A 15243-nucleotide genomic window follows, 5' to 3' on the forward strand; every position below is an offset into this window, starting at 1 on the left:
GCAAATGATTAAAAACTAATCAGGTCTTGTATTCTTTTATTATAATGATGTTTTTAAACATGACTAGTGTTTTTATCTCCTAAACTAATACATCCTACAAAGAGATGTACATTTTTAAATGCCCTCTCTTCCCCAGCATCCAAAAACTCCAGTCACATTCAAAGATTTTGACTATGGAACATCCATTTGTGTGACTCAAGCTAGTCCCTAGGCCTAACAACAGTTCATAGATATTTTTTTTTTTTTTTGCTATTAACTAAAGAACACAAAGACAGAGGTAGAACATAGCTGACTTTTGCTTTACATTTGTAATTATTATTAAATCTAATGGTACAAACAATGCTCTTTGAAAAGTGGTTTGCCAAGATTAGTCTGTCAACACATGCAATAATTACGTTATTTATGAAGTCATGTGCTGAGAGATCAGAGGACTTGGGACTGTATTCTTCCCAAATTAAAAACAGAGAAAAAATATTTTAATGAAAAAAGTAATTGTGATACACCATCTCTTACATATTAGCCATGCTTACTTTTTAAAGTTTCTTGTCTTCATTAGTTAAGACAATTTCACAGTCATTTTGTGATACAAAAATACAGTGAAATGACTTCTGAAAAGGGTAGTTATTTTTTGTGAAATATTTTTTGCTAGTGACTTTCTTTGTGCTACAATTATTTCTCTGATATCAACCTCTCAAATATGTCTTTTTAGAGGTCTATATTTAGGCAGGAACTGTCAGAGTAGTCCAGCTTTGCATTGTTATTTGTTGGCATGTCTGATGACTCATTTTCATTTCCTTGAAGATTTCAGTGCTGTCAGTGCTTTAGCAAGCTGCTAGGTTTATTCATTAGAAGTTTATTGCACATAATGAGGTAAGTGAATGGGATACATAGGAAGCCAGATTGATGCCATGGCCATTGAAAGTTTAGTGTTGGTCCTGTTCCACCACATGTGTAGGAAAGGGAGCAAAGCTTGGCAAAGAGAGCATAGGGAGATGGAAAAACACAAATATTTCTCAGTCATGTATTTTTCTGTTCATCTCTCAGTATGAGGGTTCCAGGAGGTGACAGTAAGAATGACAAGTTTAGCGTTTCATAAAGTTAGGGTTTCATTCTGCAGTTGAAACAAATCCCTTTATATTTGTGAGATAAGATCCATCTGTCCTGTGTTTACACTTCAACATCTGAGGTAGTTGCTGAGCCCTTTTCTGGCCAGTGCTGAGGAACAGACATTGCTGTATGAGCCTGGAGACACAGCCAGGAGCTAAGCTCCCTCTTTCTAGTCTCTGACAAGTGTATCTTATCCAAATCCATTTAGGGAGGGAGTTCAGCCACAAGTTATACTCTGTGAGCAGCCTGACAAGAAACTGGAGCCCCAGCTGCTAATTCCTGCACCCACAGCCTCCCCACAGCTGCAGAAGAACATCACCAGAGAAGTGATGTTATCCTTTCTGATGTGCGTATGTGCTCACACAGTAGGATTCCATCTTACCTCACTGGACAGGGTGGGCTGATTTATGCTCATTCTCCCTCAGGCTGCAAGGAGAAGAAAGAGTCCTGGTCTGCTGCTAGGCAATGTTCCAGACCAATGGCCATTACACGAGATGACAGAATCATTGGAAGGCATCTCTGGAGAACATCTAATCCAACGCCACACTGCTCAAGGAGGGTCAGCTAGAGCAGGTTGACCAGGGCCATGCCAAGTTGAGTTACGAATATCTCCAAGAATGGAGACTCCACAACCTGTATGGGCAACCTAATCCAGTGTTTGACCACCTTCACAGTGTGGAGGGGAAAAAAAAAAAAAAAAAAGTGTTTTCTTGTGTTCAGATGAAATTTGATGTGTTTCAGTTTGTATCCATTGCTTTTCACCCTGTTGCTTGGTACAGTAAGAAGCGTCGGGCTCCCTCTTCTTCATTCCCTCCCATCAGGTATTCATCCATATGGATAAGATTTCCCTGCCTTCTCTTCTCTAGGCTGATCAGTCCCAGCTCTCAGCCTCTCCTCTTTAGAAAAGATGCCTCAAGCCCTTAATCATCTTCATGGCCCTTCACTGGACTCACTTCAGTAAGTCCATGTCTCTCATACTGGGGAGCCCAGATACTGACCCAGCATCCAGATGCAGCCTCGCGAGGTCTGAGTAGAGGGGAAGGATCACCTCCCTCAGCCTGCTGGCACTGCTCTTCTCCATGCAGGCTGGGAGGCCGTTGGCCTTCTTTGCTGCAAGGACACACTGCTGGCTCATGGTCACCTTGGTGCCCACCACTCCCAGAGCCTTTTCTGCAAAGCTGCTTTCTAGCCAGTCGGCCACCAGTATGTCCTGGTGCCTGGGGTTATTGCTTCCTAAGGACAGGAACTTCATGAGGTTCCCATTTCACCATTTCTCCAGCCCACTGAGGACACTGTGAATAGCAGGAGAACCCTCTTGTGTATCAGCCACTCCTCCCAATTTTTTGCTATCTGCAAACTTATTCAAGGTGCACTCTCCACCACTGACCAGTCCATTAATTAAGAGGTTAAAGAGTATTGGTTCCACTGTCAACCCCTGGGGTACACCTTTAGTGACTGACCACCAGCTGGACTTCATCTTGCTGATCACAGCCCCGTGAGCTCAGCAATTCAGCCAGTTTTCAATTCACGTCACTGTCCACTTAGCCCATGTTCCAGTAGTATGTCTACGATGAAGTTATGGGAGAAAGTGTTACTAAAGATAAACAACACTGCAATCAAAATGCAAAATCTGTAATCACTGCTGCCACTTGCTCCCAGACTGCTGAGACTTCATCAACTGTCCTGAGAGAGCGCTGCATGTGATGGGCAGGTCCTGGAACGCTGCCAGCATGGAGGCAGTGTGCCCTGAGGAAAGAGGAAAGACCAGATTTTATGATGTTTGGATCTACCGACAGCTGGAAATAGGTAGGCACAAATACGGCATTAGGCTGGCAAAAGTGAGCACAGATTTATTTTCACTGGAGCACGCTGTGGTGCAGATTAAGTTGCAGCCCACCAATGGTACAAAATAACACAGTAAGGGAAGGGTTCCCCCCATTTTATACTGAATAAGCAGAAGACCTACAGTTTCTGACTGGCTGTGCCAGAAGTAATTTTATTTGGAATTAAATCCAGGCTGAGTTTAATATTTAAATCCAGTAAGAGCTGGAAGCAATACCATGGTGGTCTCTGTAATATATACCTTGAGTAATGAATACAGATTTCTGGAACAAGGAAGAATTCATTTCCAAATAACATGTATCTTAAGCTATTACCTAAAAGAAACAGAGCTTCTTGTCTGTTTCCTACTGAGTTTCTTGACTGAATCCTACCCTATACACTCTTGAACACTATAATTACACTTTTCTGGTCTGCTTCAATCTACTTTAAGCACTTTTCTAGTACACGTGGCCATGAGAGTAAAATATTTGACACGAGGATCAAAATTTGTTAAATGCTGTCCAATGATTCATTTTCCATCTTGTCAATTAATGCAAAATTATGAATTTTCAGTTTTTCTAATGTGCATTTTTTAGAAAAGCATGTCTGTTCATTAGACTGAAAAATAATTAGAGATGTCTCCTAGAAGAATAACACATAGGGGGGTTTTTTGACACTGAATAAGCAACCAAACAAACTTTAAGATAGCCTTTTATATTGCTCACAAATTTTACTCACCTAAACTGTTTCCTTTTTCAGTTTTAAAGTCTTTGCTGCTTTTGTTTTAAGGGATTTGAAGTGGGTGACAAGATTCAGAGGTGGGTGTTTTGTTCCCCTATACATTTTTAACTATTACAATTGGAATTTTCAAAAATAGACTTAATTTTCCAATATTTAAGAATATGTTAAACACATAAAGTTAGCTTTCCACAAATAAAATACTGAATTGACCTTTGCAGAAATTTTACAAAAGAGAAATGGTATTGCGATTTGTATTTGACAAAGAAAAAGCTATTACTGTAAAAAATTCTAGCCTGTGTTTCAGAGTAATTTTATACAAAATGTGAATGGAGAAAACCAAGAGATATATTAATACTTTTATTTGTTGACAACAGCTCAAAAGATTACCCCCACTCAAATACTCACTAAAGAAATTCATTATGACTTCCATTTTTATATTTCAGGGTCATTTAAGCAGTTGATAAAACTGTCAGTTAATTTTTCCAATAAATATCAATACTTTAAGTCAGTATACTGTAAATCTCACTTTATCAAGTATGAGAGGAATTCACAGTGGTTTTAAACATTTTTTTCAGTTGTGAAGCAATAACAGAGGGGGGCAGTCTTGGACAAAAATCTCTTTTGTGTATTAACAATCCTCTATCCTAGCTTCTGAGGATCCAAATTCAAGTACTGTGTCTGATAAAACACAACATTTTAATAGTGCCTATGCTTTGATCTACATTCTAAGAGTTGAGAAATTATCAGCTATGAACACCTGTATTACTCAGTTTCTGTGCACAAGGTTTCCACTCAACCAAAACCAACTCACATGAAGCTCCTCTACAGAGAAGGTGTTACCATGGGATGGACTGTGGTGCCATTCAGGATTCCTGCTAAAGCCATAGAGTGGTATCTACACTGCAAAAGTATGTGTGACTGTCATCAGTGAGCTGTCCCTGAGACTGAGATGGCTGTTTGCTGCCTCAAGGTTTGCCAAGAATTGTTGGAATAAAGAGAAGAAGGAGGCAAAGTTTTGGTTCTGCTCTCCATGTGTTGCAGAACAAGCTGTCTGTGTCGCATACGCACCCAGGAAGTGCTTGGACACTTCCCATTGAGCATGATTTAAGTACCTTAAGTATAAAGCCAAAAATAACAGGAAATTACACAGGAGGAAACAAGTGCATATACTAGCCTTAGACAAATAGCTGGCAGTAATTATGCTACAAAGCAATTAATCTGATGATTTAAAGAATTATAGGGTATTGTTACAAAGAATGTGAAAGCTGTAAAAAGGAGAGGCAGTAGTCTACAACCACAGAAAGCAGTTGACATCTCAAAAGCCTTTGGGTTAAACTTTTTTTTTTTTTTTTTTTCTGCTCACTCTCAACACTCAGAGACTGTATTTTATGCAGTTCTACAAGTTTTCGTAGCATCTGAATCTTGTGCTGAACATCACCTTGAACCATGTTCTTCACAAAACCCAGGTAAAAATAGGGCATTTGGCAACACTCCATCCACAGTGCTTTATCATTTTCCAGTATTTGTTCATTAAAATGTAATGACTAACTTTTCCTCTCAAGCTTTTTGACAAAATACTGTAATCCACATGTAATCTGTTTTTTGCTGTTTCCTTTAGATTATCACTGTTTGGGCCCTACAGTAGTCTTTATTTTACTGGTGGCATCCTTCATAAGTGCTAGTTTAGTTTAAATGTTCTTGTAATATTGGCACTGGCCACAATAATGTTCTTTATCTTACAGTTCACAGAAAAAAGCTTGTCCCTGGCCTGTTTAAATTACCACAGTGCTTAAGGCAAGTCAGATTACAACAGAGCCCTGCAGAAAATAAAGCCTTGAAGAGTGCAGTGTCTCTTACAGCCTAATCTTTAGAGGCACTGGTGAAATAATAGATGGTCTTCACTATCTAGCACAAAAAAATCTCTGTCCCGAGTTTTGCAGTTTTGGAAGAATAGCCAAAACATTTACTTTAGGAGAATGGGCATTTCAAAATGCTGATAATAATAATGATATTATTATTATTATTATTATTATTATTATTATTATTATTATTATTATTATTATTATTATTATTATTATTATTATTATTATTATTATTATTATTATTATTATTATTATTCAGCACATAAAAAGGAGTTACTGCTGTTTGGGACATCAGCCAATCTATCCTTTTAAATATTAACAAGGTTTGACTTGCAGAATCAGTCCTTAAAAACTGGAAACTCTGAATGCTTTTGCACTGAGAAGCGAGCATGCAAGTCCTTGTAGTAACAAACCATATGTTCATATTGCTTCTGCATATGCTGGTTCGTTAGAGCTAATATTAGCCTGTGTAAGAGTCTGAGTATACAGACAATTAGACAGCAGATCAATTAAATCAAAATGGATTAGGATCCTATTCTATCCTGTTCTCTTATTTTTTCCCCAATGCCAGCCAAAGGAGTAACTTGCCTCCCTGTCTCCCATATAGCACAGCTAACTCTCCGTGGGGGAGTCAGACTATTCTTTGACTGACATTAACCTTTGGAAAGCTCCCCTTCTCATCTTCCCTGCTCTGCATCACTGTTCAGACTGCCAGCCAGGAAAGCCTACCAGGGAAGCTGAAGAGAAGAGTGGTGTTTTGGAGTAGCGAGCCTTCCTTAGTAAAATAACTCTTCACTGGACCCACGATGTGCAAACCATCGGAGTCTACAATGAGGACTGGAATCTATGTAATGATAAAAGCAACTTGGTTGAGATTTGACTGTATCCCATTAAAATCAAGAGCAAAACTCATTGGTAGGGAAGAGGGAGGATAGGATCAGTTTATTTCAAAGAGACCTGTAAGCACCTTTGAAATTCAGTAAGCTTCAGGCTCAGCTCTGACACGCAGCAGCTCTCCCTGAGCCATTCTCCACCAGGTCATGCAGAACCATCCAGATGTCTCTCCATTATCTGCTCCTGTGCTGTATCAGTAAAAGAGGACCAGGCAGTAATGATGCATTTTGTTACTGACGTCAACTGTTAAGCATAAAGGTATATTTCCTAAAATCATGTTTCACCCCTTCTCTGCAGTCTGAAGCTCATTGTTTTTTTATTATATCTGCTGGTAGTTTTAAAAATGTGGGTAGTTATTGCCTGCACTCTAAAGAAAAAATAAATAATTGGAAAAGTGAAGAACAGCTTTGTTTCTTCACTGCGCTACATTCTTCTTATACTTTGTCTTTAAAAAAAAAATTCCACCCATGTTCAGAAAGTATTACATGCACAAGATAGGGCAAGCAAGTTCAGATTGCTGTGTATATTCTGTTCATTTTCAAAAATTCTCCTCATAAAACTTATAAAATATTTCATAGTACATAAAATTTTCTCAGCAGAGGAACACTGTAAGAGTGCGGTGCCATGATTTATTTCTGGGTTCACAGGATTAGGTGAGAGCCTAGTGTGTCATGATTAAAGTAACCCATCAAAATAAGTTCCTGAACAAGGCTTGGTGCTTAAGTGATGCTGAATAACCACCTTCTATATCAGTGGACCATCGTAATTCTGTATTGGCACAATGGGTATCCACTCTCTTTTTTGTTGTCTTTTTTTTTTTTAGCGTGATTTAGAGAATCATCACAGTCAAATCTGTGCTTCTGATGTTGAATAATATTTCTTATTAGACCAAGGCTGCATTTGGTGGGCAAGTCCAGTTCAGATTTACAAAATAATTTCCTAAATATGAGTTGTCTTTTACCTTTCTGCTGTTAAAATCAACCTGCCATTAAAAGGTCAGACTGTAATTTCACTTCTACTCATATAGTCAAGTGGCATTATGTACAGTTAATGGAATTATTCCTGATTTTCAAGTGGGTAAATAAAAGAGAAGCTCCCCATAAATACTTATATTCACTATTGTCATTTGCCTAACTGCATTCTCAAAGATTTTTCAACACTATTTGTTAAACTAGTGTTAATTTGCTTCACTCGCCTAGTGAGTGTGTATGATTTATAGGGCTTTCTATATGTGATTAATGGCAGTAATAAAATTAGAATTATTGATGGAGGTAAAATTAAGCATCCGAACTCTTCATAATTCACAGTCTTTTTACATGAGCAAACCCCCTATTTTATGGTTGTCATAGTTAAAAAGATGTTAACCTGTCATATTTACTTACAAATTCCCACTTAGGTCATTTTGCTAAAAATATTATGTGAACTGTAGCAATACTCATTATTTAGCTATGATGTTATTCCTTTGAAAAACCTGTGGGCTTCCCGACGCTTGCTTTTTAGCGACAGGCAGGAACGTGCCGGACAAATCAAGCCCTGAACTGAATGTGCTGTTGGGAGTGTTTTGTACGACTGGCTTCTCTAAGGAACCGCAGACTGTTTTTGTGGCTTTGCTTGGGCAAACACGGCTCTCGCTGCGCGTCGCGGGGCCGGTTGCGCAGGGCAGCGTGCCGCTTGGCCTCCGCGTCCTCCCACAGGCCGAGCCGAGCGGCTGTCCGGCGCCCGGGGACCGGGGCCTGATCCGGCCCTCGGCAGGCTGGGCTGGCAGCCTGCTGAGTCTTGCTGCAGAGGGAGCCTCCTCCTCGGAAGGGCCGGGAGGAAGGGGAGTTTGGAGAGGAGCTTGGAGAGAGCTGTGGAGCCAAGGAGCACGCAGGTTGGCTGCACATGATGTGTGCCTGGCACGCTGGTGACGAGAGCCTGCCAAAACTGAACGTACAGGGTTGCAAACAAAGAAGTTACAGCTACAAAAGATTCAAAATACATACAGGGTAATATTTTCCCACAGCCACGGGGCCCGTGGGTTGCAGTCAATACAGGGGACTGCTGTCTTTCTGTGTTAGAGGATGCGTGTCTTGCTTCTCCTCTGAAGTCTGTGGAGTAGAGGGGTTGTTCAGCGGGCAGCAAACTGGCCGACGGTCTTGAGAGAGAGCAAGTTTCAGCTCTGCTCCTCCGCCGGCTGCCTGCATGACCTTAGATATCCAGGTTCCCCGTGTGGGTTTTACATCTTGTATGGTGGATCCGGGAGCTCTACTGGTGACACTTGGAGAATGGTGGATGTGGGAGTGGGGGACCTGAGCAAGTGCTGCCAGTTGTAAAACCTATTGAATGTGAAGATGTACAAGCCAGCTAGTAGCGTGTACAGTCACAACACGTTAGGTAACTCCTGGTGAAATCTTCCATGCTGATGGCCCTCTAAACACCTGTGTGTGTTAACAGGTATTTTTTTTTTATGCATACATTTTATGTCAGCATCTAAATTCTCTATAACTTTCACTTTGAACTCAGTTTTGGACACTGCTCTGCCCTCTTCTGCTACAGGGGGTGAGCAGAAGCTACCCCTGTAGCAGAAGAGGGCTGAGATGTCAAACACTGAGATACATGACTGACTGTGGTGCAAGGGACATTGTAGGGGGAGCCACCACTGAAGCATATGGGAGGTATATAAATATTTCAGGACACCTGAGAGCTACAATACCTGTCATATTGCAAGCTGTGGAATAAAACTCAGTTTGAAGTGGAAATACTCAGCTGCCGCTGCCTCTATTCTCATCTGCTGTGGCTACAGTAGCTGCTACTCCTTCATATGATCTCATTTGCCTAACTGGAGCGGGTGCTGCCTTGCTGTGACTCCCTGGGTGTAATCAGTACTTTTCAGGATAACTTAAAAGCAGTAACACTCGAAAAGAAGGAAGAGTCTGCTGAAACATGCAGAGAGTGATTATGTATGATCATTTATACATACAGATTATGGTTAAACTGACAAATGGCTCTGGTCCCCTTGACTGATGATAGACAATTCAGAAACAAAGCTGTTCTTGGGTGAAAAGCTACTTTGCATCTTGACAAAAAGCACAAGAGGAAATGAAAAGGAGATGCATTTTTGGGGACATTTAATAATAACACATTGTCACACTCAGTTCTGCGTGATACAGTTGTGCAGCAACTTCTCAGAGAATTGGCTGGATAGCCAGGAAGTTCTTTCCAATCAACAGCCCTAATTGAATATACAGCTGGGTCACTCCAATAAAATTACCCGCAGTAAGACAGTTGAATTAGCTGATATTAAGTGGTGGTTATCAGGGATGTTATTCAGTTGTTCACACATAGGTGTCTGGTGCTATCTGAAGTATCCTACAGTATTTAATACATCCTCTGGGACTTAGTCTCTAGATGTGATTTCAAGGGGCGTGGGCTTCCCTGTAGATCCTCTCCATCCCATAAGAATGCCTCAAGTACCCTAAAGCATCTTTGATGGCACACAACATTTACATGTATGCAACAGAACCAAGCCCCTGGTTTCTGAGTTCAGATTCCAATTAGATAAGTAGATGCCATCACCCTGCTGTGATGCTTTTTCAGATTATCTGCAGATCGAGGGAAAAAGCACTGCATTAGTCCACATGCCAAAGGTCATCTTTGCAATTACAAGCCCATTGTTAGGAGTTAATCATGGTAACTACTGGAAAAGGATATCATTGAAGAGCCTTTAAAATGCGGGCAATTTGACCTTAGTTATAAAATTTTTATTCCTGTATTACGTGGCTTCCTGAAGGTCTGCACATTAAGACAGCATTGTCTATTTTTTTGTGGAAGAAGCAGTAATCAGCGAGAGTTAAAGTAAATGTTTTCTGTGCTTCATCTTCCAAACACAATTTCCAACCGAACCAGAAGAGATTTTTTTCTGTGACTATGTAGGAGAAGAGGTAAAGGGGATTTGTATTTAAATGGTCTCTGGAATGGAATCCTGATTCTGCTATAAGGAAGATGAATTAATATCCCTCAGAAAACAATGTCTTAGGAGAAAGAACAATAATGCAATCATGCTGGTACATGCATAGTGGGTAAAGAAACAAAATTTGAAAAGTGTAATACATATTTTCTCATGAAAATTGAACATTTAAGAGGGTAACTGAGCACCCTTTTATAAATGCTTCTTTTGAGCATATTTTGTAGTAGATTATTTGCCTGCTGGAGTGTAAGGGAAAATGAAATATTGAATTTTTTTAATATTGAACAGGATCTTGTTGATTCTGGCAAAACAAACAAAGCACACACACATCTCAAACTGCAGTAACAAACAAAAGGGTGCAGTAAGTTATCTTCAAAAAGCAGCTGAGCTGACAATGCTTATGAAACAAAACAGGCAACAGGAAAATGTAACATTATGATCTTAAATACTTTCATGTTTCTTCCTTTCCAAGTTAACCTGTAAAAGCTAGTGAGTTCCATCTGCAATATTCAAATGAGTTTTAAGAAAATCTTATCTTGTTTCTATAAATACTTTGCAGGCAAGGGAAGGATGTTAAGGCATTTTGAGATCAGAAATTAAATGGATTCTTGATCCTGCACACTACTAAGCACTTCTTCCGAGTGAAATCACTTAATATTTCCCAGGCTTTGCTCAACATCATGCTTAATTAACCTTTTGCTAACAAACATGAAGAGCTCAGTTTAGCCCCATTGCTGGACTACACTGACAAAGCAGTTGTTCAGTCAAGCCTGCTTATCTGCATGTATATTTATTTTTAGATAATACATGCAGTGTTTGAACACATATATAAATATTTTAGAAATATTTTAGAAATTGAAGACATGAAAAAAAGTTTTAGTTACTTCATGATGTAAATGAAAATTGTTCCTTTAAAGGAAATCTTTAATTTGGGTAGCTTGTTACGTTTGAAACTGAAATATTTCACAAACAAACATATATCTTTACTAGGTTCTTATCTAGTGCATTTTGTGCTTGAATGTTCTTAAATGCACAAGTATTAATTACACTTTGTTCTTACTGAGAAGACAGGGTTAAGAATGTGAATTGTAAATTTAGTCATCAAACTGCAACGTTTTTCTCCTCTGTGATGTTATTAAGAAACATAATGGGACAGAACCTTTCTATACTATACCTTATCACTGCATCTGCCTGATGGATGCTCTTCCGGGTTCCACATTCATTTCATTCCTAATTTAAAATCATCAGTAAGTATTTTAAAGAAGATAACTTGATTTTTTTTTTTTTCAAAACCTAATGTTTTGTACCTACTATGTATTTTCCAGCTACAATCTAGTAATGGGCATCATATTGCAGGTTTTGCTCAGGTAAGATTTTCCCAGGGAGATGCAGTGGAGGTTTGCCTGAGGAGTGAAGGTAAGAACTACTATTCCTTGAGTTATGCTTGGGTACAAACAGAAAAGTATGATTTCTGTTTATCGTAAGTTCCATTGAAAACATAAGGGGGAAAAAGGAGCATTTCCTAATTAGAAAAGCATAGAATAGGAGGATAATATTTTTTTGTTGTTGTTTAATATAAGATACTTTAAAACCTGAAGAGGAAAACATAAACCCTAATGATTTAAACCTCCAGTCATTTACAGTTTGCAGTGAAGACCTGACTTTATGTGGTCCTAAGCCCAGCTGTGGTTGGGAGGCTGTGATCCAGCCAGGACGTGATGGAGGGACAGAGCAGAGGGTCTGTAGTAGCTCATAGAGAGGACTGGAGACAAAACACACTCTTTGGAGATCTCTTATCTTTCCTCTCGGTAATCTGAGAAAGTCCATGAAAGCTATGGCCTATACTGTGTTATGGACCATATGAAGCTTTGTTAAGGGTAGGTGTGGTGATATTTTATATCTCAAATGAAATTTATTCCATCATTGTGTTAACTGTCTTATTTTGTTCTCTTACCTCAAAGTGTTGTATGTTAGCTATCATTTGATAGTTAAGCAGCAGCCAGTTCACCCATATTCTGGAAATTTTAGGCTTGATAAATAAGCACTGCTAAATTATGAAAAGCTAGCAATGACGATCATGATAAAGAGCCACTCAAAAACAGGCTAGTGAAAATGACAAAGAAAGCAGCGCCGTCAAGACCTTCAAGAACCAATTTTCAAGGTGGAAGCAGAAAGTAGGACCATTGTTAACTATGTGGCAAAAGAAAGCAAAATATGTCCATAAATCACTGGTTGAGGCTAAACGGTCTGGGGCGCATGGGCTGTCCTTTAGCCCCGTGTTCCCCAGCTTGGCCTGTTTGGGCACCTGCAGCAGGAACAGTGGGAGCATCTCCCAGCAGAGGAGGTGTTCAGCTGCTCAGGCACCCTGTAAATACCTCTTTGAAGTGGGCTGCGTCCCACCAGCTGGTACAGTAATCGAGAGACCATATCACAGAATACTCTGGGTAGAAGCGCCTTAGGAATGGAAGCAAGAAGTTGCACATAAAAAGAAGAGAATTTCCGATGGCTCTGATCACCTCTGTAAATTCTGAAAAGAAGTTATGATTATTATTTCACAAGGCCATACAAAAGCCAGTAGGCAACTGTTCTACTCTAAGTTCAGTGAGAGCTGTGGTGACATAGAATGGGAAGGCTCTGTGTGTATGGCAGCATTTTTTATATGAGGCAATACAACAATTTGTGCTACCTAGTGTACAATGCTTGCTTCAAAACACATGAAGTTAAACATTTAAAGTGTGTGTTTATGCAACTTCAGTTTCAACAGTACTGGAAATTCATGGCTCCCATAGACAATAAACATAAGAATGGATACATAACTGCAAAACAGCAGCCATTTTTCTAGAGGACATTCAGTTTGACAGTTATAGCTATTCCCTTCTGAAAATTTCTGAATTTTCCCGAGGAATTGCAAGTATAAAGACTAAGTAGCTATATGTGAAACACTGTCTGTATAGTATAAATTCATTGTCTCATTGAGTCTTGTGACATTCTTTGTCATTCTTAGACTATCTCTTGCATTAACGGCTCATTTTAAAAATGAATGTGTAAATATTTATTTATATACAAAGTTTGTAGAGAAATCTAATGGTTTAAAATCACTCAGCTTCTCTGGAACATCAATGATATTTTTATCTGCACTGTGTGTATACAAAATGAATTATTACACTGGCAGTTAGTATTACTGTTTCTATAAGTAACACATAAAAGTGAAAAATGTAAGCCACATCACTCTCCAGATAAAGAAAGACAAATTTTAAATGTGTGGTTTATGGAAACCTTTAATGGTGGTTTTATTGTAAAAGGTTAGACGTTCTCTCACTTTGTTTGAAGAGTGGTGTACTCTAGCTTTATTTATACATGTGACATACACATGCTTTTTCACTTATACAAATGGCCTCGTTCTAATTATACACTGGAAAGAAAATACTCATAATTGCAACAATTGATTTCTCAGTCTGTCTTGCATTAGTCAAACATTTTTGCGAACCACATTGTCTCAGTTTTTCCTGTGTCTAAATTTAGAATAATTCCTATTTAGCAAAATTAACATTAAAAATTTTTATTTAATTCCTAGTGTTATCTGAAATTATTAGACCATTACTCCATAATCTGATCATTCTGTCTCCATCCTCAAGGAAAAGGAAACCTCCATGCATCATAGCTGTCAGTGCAGATGAAGAAAGAAGTCCATCACTCCTTATTCTTCCTAGTCCTCAGACTACTCTCTTTGGCTATGTCTATGTTAGTACATCAAATCAGTACAGGGACAGTTCTCTGGTCCTAAGGCCAAGTGGCACAACAAAGCCTGCACCCCTATGCCCAAATTCTGATCTCATGTTGTTCTCTGAAGTACATTCAGGCAATTTTCTCAGAGGTCTAGACCATGCTAAGGGGATATGCTGACCACTAAACCAGTAGTTGTGGGACACATCCTGAGCACTCTGTAGTTGTGAGTATATAACCAGAAAAGAAAGAAAATAGTGAGAGAACCATTCCTACTGCGTGACTTTTTCCTCCCAAACCTCCTCCTGAGGGTAATCTCAGAGAAGAGGGTAGTAGGACAGCCCCACTGGCATTGCAGATGCTGCCATGATACTATCATGTCTTTTTGATGCTGACAATTTTAGTTTCAGCTTCGATGGAGACCTAAAATGCAGACAATCAAATGCTGATACACCTGAAGTGGATTATTGCATTATTTCATCAGTGAAATACCTTCCATGGGACTAGCTGTGGAACCAGTTATGTTCAAAAGTATACATATGATAGTGAATTTTGATAATCAATCAATATATAATCAAGGAAATAGAAGAAAAATAGGAGAAAGATTGCACAGAATTAATGCTCAAATTAGCTTAACTGTTACTTTAATTTAATTAACTGTTATATTGCTTGAAGATGTTCTATAAATGACTTGCAAATGTATGTGTGCAGAGGAGTGGCACTAATCTGTGTTATTAGGGCATAAAGATTTATTAGAGAGTCTCAAAAGATCTATAGTAACCAAAAATGTGATGACAGAAGAAAGTAAGTCTTACAAAAATGCCTAGATTTTTAATGAAGTAATTACTGCTGAAGCCAGGTTTTTTTTTTTTTTTCCTTTTTGGTTTCTTGCTTCAGTCCACACTGTGATACTTATGCATTTCTTGAAATGCCTCACTTCAGTGAATAATCTTACATTTCCCCTGGTACTTTGCAGGAAACAAGGTGCTCTATTATATTCAAAATTTTGTGCCCTCTGAAGTGCATGACAGTTTGACACTGATTCCTGCGGGATGTCTCGAAGGGTATGTATTGCTGTGTTCAGACAAACTGCAATTTAATTGGAAATGATACATTTCATAGCTTAATTGTTAACTTTGCATCTTTTTT

This window comes from Tyto alba, unplaced genomic scaffold (assembly GCF_018691265.1).
Source record: "Tyto alba isolate M040663 unplaced genomic scaffold, T.alba_DEE_v4.0 Super-Scaffold_9, whole genome shotgun sequence".
Classification (NCBI taxonomy): domain Eukaryota; kingdom Metazoa; phylum Chordata; class Aves; order Strigiformes; family Tytonidae; genus Tyto; species Tyto alba.